Source organism: Zootoca vivipara, chromosome 1, assembly GCF_963506605.1.
Source record: "Zootoca vivipara chromosome 1, rZooViv1.1, whole genome shotgun sequence".
Taxonomy (NCBI): domain Eukaryota; kingdom Metazoa; phylum Chordata; class Lepidosauria; order Squamata; family Lacertidae; genus Zootoca; species Zootoca vivipara.
Window position 1 is genome coordinate 66,011,391 of NC_083276.1, and position 6,000 is coordinate 66,017,390.

A 6,000-nucleotide genomic window follows, 5' to 3' on the forward strand; every position below is an offset into this window, starting at 1 on the left:
AGCATTTTCATATGTATTTATCTTTGCTGAAACTGGGAATACACTATAACTGGTTTTAGTAATATCAATACCTCAGTATGTAGTTGTTCACTGCATGGATATTTCAGACACTGTCTTCTCAATTAACTACACATTGTGGCAATTCATTCTCCACTCAGCAGAAAGCAGAGCCATTGTAAACATCCAACAGAACTAGTAAGGCAAAGTGGTCTAATGGTGACAGTGTTGTTTGGTTTTACAAAATTGTTTTTGAATTTTAAACATCACTATCTCATGTCAGTTCCAACTCAGGTGGTATGACGGTTGAAAATACAAGAGTGCACAAGCTTGCAGCAATGGACTAACAAAATATACACATAAGCAGCAGCTTCTATAGTAAGTAGAATAAAGAATGGAAAAGATAGTGGCAAGAGTGGTAAAAAGGTTTCAGGGCTTAACATGAAAGGTACATAATTTCCCCCCCTTTAAGTTCTCTTTAAAGTTGTGAAAGAAGGCCTTCTATTTACAAATTCAGACTAGTAAAAAGTTAATCTTTAAGACAGCAATTATCTGAATGACAAACATTTGAGTATTCCTCATTATTTTCCTAAAAAAGCTTCCAATATACCTTTATCCAAATCCATAAATATGGACTATTCAGATAGAGTGATTACAAGTCACAGTCACTTTTGCCATTTACCAGTAATTATCAGCAATGTGTCTCACATAGATTTTTATTTACTTTCTCACACCTCACATATCTGAAGTTTCAAAGTCCGATTTCTGTTTACATTTGAAGCACCAAGTTTACTGCCCACATAAATATTTTCAAGTTGGCTTTGCAGCCAGCTTTGGATTGCCCTGATTACTCCAGTAGATAAGCATTGTGAAAACACAGATGGAAGAACCCATCCCAATGGTTGCTGGCTTGTATGATGCCATAGAGATCCTGCTTGTCTCCTAAACTATTTAAATATCCACATGAAACTGCTGGGTGATGTTGCCTAGAAGTTTGAGGTTTGGTGTCAAAGCTAATTACTCAAGTTTCTTTCAGATTTTCTCATATGATCCTAGGGAAGTATTAGATGTCCTAAATAGGTGTCTTGGATCACTGAGGGACTGATTAAAGGTAAAGGGACCCCTGACCATTAGGTCCAGTCGTGACCGACTCTGGGGTTGCGCGCTCATCTTGCATTATTGGCCGAGGGAGCCGGCGTATAGCTTCCAGGTCATGTGGCCAGCATGACAAAGCCACTTCTGGCAAACCAGAGCAGCACATGGAAACGCCGTTTACCTTCCCGCTGTAGCGGTTCCTATTTATCTACTTGCATTTTGACGTGCTTTCGAACTGCTAGGTTGGCAGGAGCTGGGACCAAGCAACGGGAGCTCACCCCGTCACAGGGATTCGAACCGCCGACCTTCTGATCAGCAAGCCCAGGGCTCAGTGGTTTAACCACACCACCACCGAGGGACTGATTAGTGAGTGGAAAAAAATTGTAATGCAGACAGATGAAAGTGCTGTTGACTGGAATTCTGACTGCCTTTTAGATGCAGGCTATTTAAGGTTTTACTTAAAGGATTGACTGCTCCCATGTAAATCTACTGTTAGATATAGATCTTCCTCTATGTTCATCTACTATTTAAAGTATACTGGAGGAGGGATACCGGTAACTTTTCAAGAGGTCACCAAGTGTCTAGAAGTCGCTTCTGAGGAAAAATCAGATCCATCTTTTCTGGCATACCAACAGCTAGTAAATGTGCCCTTGGAGTGCTTTGGTAGCTCCATTTTTGAAGGGATCTCCCTCTTTGGCTTGGTATTTTCTTCTGTTTTCCTTGCTGGGATTTGTTTTGTTTACAGCTACTGGTTTTAATCAAATAGCTGTTGATTTTAATGGACAGAATAATTGTTTTAATATATAACTGATTTTTGGCTGTCTCATGGATGCTTTTTTATTCAAAAGCCAGAATATAAAATATAATTTTATAGTGCTGTTACAACCACCATAAAACTAGATATATTCTAAAATGTTCACCTGGCATTTTTAAAGTGATTTTTCATTCCATGTGTCTGTAATTGATATATAATAAGGGGTTTTGGATGGACCTAACACTTCCAAAGGTATCTGATCTGTTAAGTAGAATGTGCAGGTAGCAATGTAATAAACTGTGTAGGCTCTACACAAAGAGTAAATGAGTTAGAAGAAACATCCCTGTAAATGTTGTTTACCTGAAACTTGCTCTTTGAACTACCGTATTGGCCTGAATATAAGCCTCACTTCTTCTTTTTCCAAATTCTGACTGTGAAAAGTTAAAGTGCGGCTTAAATCTATGACCTTACAAAAATAGGCTTTTACGATATTGCTGCTGAAACAGACAAACGGTAAAACAGAACAGGTATGAGTGCCAGCAAAATTTTAAAGGAGCTTCTTATATTTGGGTATTGTCTCTTTTTTCCCTTGAATTTTATAGGTGTAGCTTATATTCGGGCCAATATGGTAATGCTTTACAAAGTCCTTCAAAACCTTGTAATCATCATCATCATCATTTTCAAGCATTAAAAATTCAATTGTGCAGGAAATCTCACTAGGGGCTATAATGTGGAATGAAATGAAAGTCACACTTGCCCCTAGAATGACCAGCAAACTGAAAATACAGACACAATGCACTCTTTCCAAAGCCTCATTTTAAGCTAAATTTCTTCATTGCTCAACTGATTTTCTTCCATTTTCACCTCATTTTCCATTATTTTGAAGTTTCCTACATTGTAGGGATAGTAGAAACTGCCTTCTCTTTTGAATATCCTTTTAAATAATAAAAAGATTTGAACACAGACTTTGGATCAACATACCCAATTTATTTAGTCTTTACTTCAGACTTTTTACTACTTCTGCAGCTCTTTTCAGAATTTATTCTACTTTGTCAACATCCTTCTTGAACTGTGACATCCAGGTGTCTCAATGGCGCTGAACAAAGCTCCATCTATACTTTTTATGGCTGCAATACTACACATTTTCCTGGCAGTAAATGTACTGAACTCATTGGGACTTTAGACTTGAAATGTGTAAGACTGAAAAGAGAGCTGCGGCTCTTTTGCATTTTATAATTTTCTAACATCAAACTGGTAATCTTGGGTGTATTAAGGAAGTTTGCTTAAGAATAATATTACCTGGATGAAGTGCAGAATTTTAACTAAGCTACTAGGTTTTTCAATTGCAATTTCCTTAAGTTTTACTGCAGGCAGTTCCTTTTGACAGATGCACATTTCCTAACTTTTGTTGCTGCAAGAGATACACCCTTCCCGTGGAACACCAAACTGTTTCTTGCCAAAGCCAGTATTCAGTTACATAGGCATGGCAGGGAAGTCACACTATGGCACAGATTCGCCTACAGTGGAATAACGGCTGCAAGACCCAGAGCTTTATTACAAGGGCAGTATTCTTTATCCCCAGCACGGAGCCCCACCCAAGGGAACAATATCTTAAGGAAACAGGGAGAAGGCGTTAAAAATACCAGGGCAGGTTGAGATTCATTCTCCACCTTCCACAAACATTTTGGTCATGCCCATGCTTGGTTCCTCATCATGAACATTTTGCTTGCAAGACCTGCAGTTTCCGGGGTGCGAGTTTGTGCAGTGCCAAACTGAAGACTTCCTCAGTCTTCCTGCATCTCCCCGAACATGTGCTGATGGCAACCCTATTACACAACCGCAGGAGAACAAGACATCAACCCACGACCTAGAAACCGTTTTTTCGGTCGCTTCTGGATAGAAAGGGGTCAGGAAAGCGAAGGAGAAAGGCAACCTGCGTTAAGTTGTCCCCAAGGCTCGGTATTGCAACGAGCGACCTCAAACTTGCGCGGCGCTGCTCACAGCCGCCCGGGCACCTCCACCTCCAGGGCCTCAGATCCAGGCGGCAGCGGCAGCAGCACATCTTTCCCCCTGTCTCCAACAACTCCGCTCCGCCCGCGGTTTCCTGGCTCTCTCGGGCCTCCATATTCTCCACATTTTAGAGAAAGGGTACAATAACAATGCCCTCAAATAATAAAATAAAATAAACTCGTGCTCCAGTTAATACTCAGGCCCCCTTTCACTTGGGGGTGTGGGGAACTGAACAGGCCGCCCCACAACGTGAGCGTCGTTTCTCACCCGCTCGCCCGCCCTCAACTCTCCTCAAGCCGCACCAGGCGAGTATCCGCCGCCCAGACGCCCCACCCACCGGCTTTGCTTCCCGAGTCTCCTCCATCCGGCAAGGCTCCCCTCAGAGGAAGCCGTGGCACCCCAGGGGCCTCCTCGCCTCATCTTCCCTTCCCCCGCCTACCGTGGAGCGGAATTGCCCCCTCCCGCCTTGCCTCACCCCCCTCGCTCCCCCGCCGCCGCCTCCCTCGCCCACAGAGCCTCTCGCTCGCGACCTCCCCGCCGCCAACGGTCACCCGCCCAACCCGCCGCCGTCCCTCACCGGCACTTGGGTCCTGCCGCGCGCACGACGAGCGGTTGCACCTCCTCCCTCAGAGCCGGCTCGCGCTCACCACCTCCCTCTCTCCCTCAAGCCCTGCCCGCTCCGACGCCTTCCTGAACGGCGCTGCTTACTTGCTGCTGCTGCCGCTGCCGCTGCCGCCGCAGGTCGTAGTGATGCTGCTACCGCCGGCGGCTGTGGTGGCGTTGGTGCTGCCGCGCCGCTATATGCCCAACAAGCGGCCCTGGAAGAAGGAGGAAAAAGAAGACGCGGGGGCGGAGAGAATACGATTGGCGCTCGCGCGACGTTATGGTCGGAAGCGCGCCACTCTGCCCTACGCCGGCCGCCCCTGGTTGGTCGAGGGCCCCGGAGGCCCGCCTCCCGCCGGCCGCTTCGTGTCCATTCAGAGCGCGGGCGGTTTGGCTGCCTCTCAGTTGCGGAGGGAGCTTGGCCAATAGAGGGAGAGGAACCCTGCGGGCTGCGTCTCGCCTGGCCTCGCCATTACCTTGGAGGCAGCAGCTCTAGGCGGCCGCCTGTACAATGAGCATTTTCATAATTAAGAAGCTGTGCTCCAGCTACGCCTTAGGCTCGGCATTGCTTACCGGTAGTACGGCCTTTTCCCGCTAGGCACGCATAGGTTTCCCGTAGTTGCATCCGACTCGGGAAAGGAAAGTTGCCGCTGCTTGTCTACAGACCTCCGGATTTCCATCTCTTGCCCCACATCCTTAGTATTTCCAAAAGCTGGTCCACCGACTCCTTTGTGGCCTCCTATTGCAAGTTAATTCTTTCTTAAGTAACTTGGCGCTGAACAGTCGCACCCAGTCATCACGGTACACTGACCTAGTGGGATTTTTTAAAAAAAGAGTTGCACAGATGTTACTATGGACATAGGAGCCAACTCCTAGGTGCCAAGATCCGTTTGCCCGACCCCCAAATAAAATACTTGAGGGGGTTGCCCCCCCCAAAGGTGATGGACGTTGCCAGTGCTTTTTTCCCTTAAAAAAAGTTAAGGGGTACTATTATTTCCCTACTCGTATTGAAAAACTGCCCCTCAATGAGGCCAAACTTAGATTCACAAAATGTTTAGCGGTATGCGTACCCCCAGGAAAAAATCACTGGACGTTGCCATTCAAATAGTGTGCATGTGCCACATCATGCGACTCATTATGAAGGGCAGGGCTTACCTGCCCTCCTCTCAAATATTCTATTCAAGTTGGCATTCCTGACTATGGAAGTCTAATCCTTTCCAGTGCAGTGCAATAGCTTCTTTATCTTTTAGAAGTTTGATACTGTGTTTTGAGCGTAGGAGGGGTATGCCATCATTTATTGCCACATGATGCTCTTTGTGGCTTTAAACAACATGTGGCTTTGCAACATGAGCGTTAGCTAAGTGCTGGATCTCTCGATGTTTTTAATCCATCAGGTGTTATCTAGTTCTCTGGTTCTTTAAACCTCAGCCTTAGCATTGGCTAAGATCTTTGCCACATAATACCCATTCTGCATTTGTAAGAATGCAATGATTTGGTGTGGCAACATCATCACTTTGAAACTCCCTGCCAACTGACATCAA

At 45.5% G+C, this 6,000-nt stretch overlaps 1 protein-coding gene across 3 annotated transcripts in view; it reads right to left on the bottom strand.

Moving 5' to 3' along the window:
- Positions 1 to 4,715, bottom strand: part of FAR1 (fatty acyl-CoA reductase 1) — a 43,806-nt gene extending 39,091 nt beyond the window's left edge. Inside the window, exon 1 of one of the 3 annotated variants that reach the window (XM_035118605.2) lies at positions 4,565 to 4,715. The gene's annotated coding sequence lies outside the window, so the exon portion shown is untranslated. Of the gene's footprint in view, positions 1 to 4,433; positions 4,541 to 4,564 lie in introns of those variants that run through there. The other 2 variants (XM_035118613.2, XM_035118622.2) reach the window with 2 other exon arrangements.
- Between the last annotated feature and the right edge of the window lie 1,285 nt (positions 4,716 to 6,000).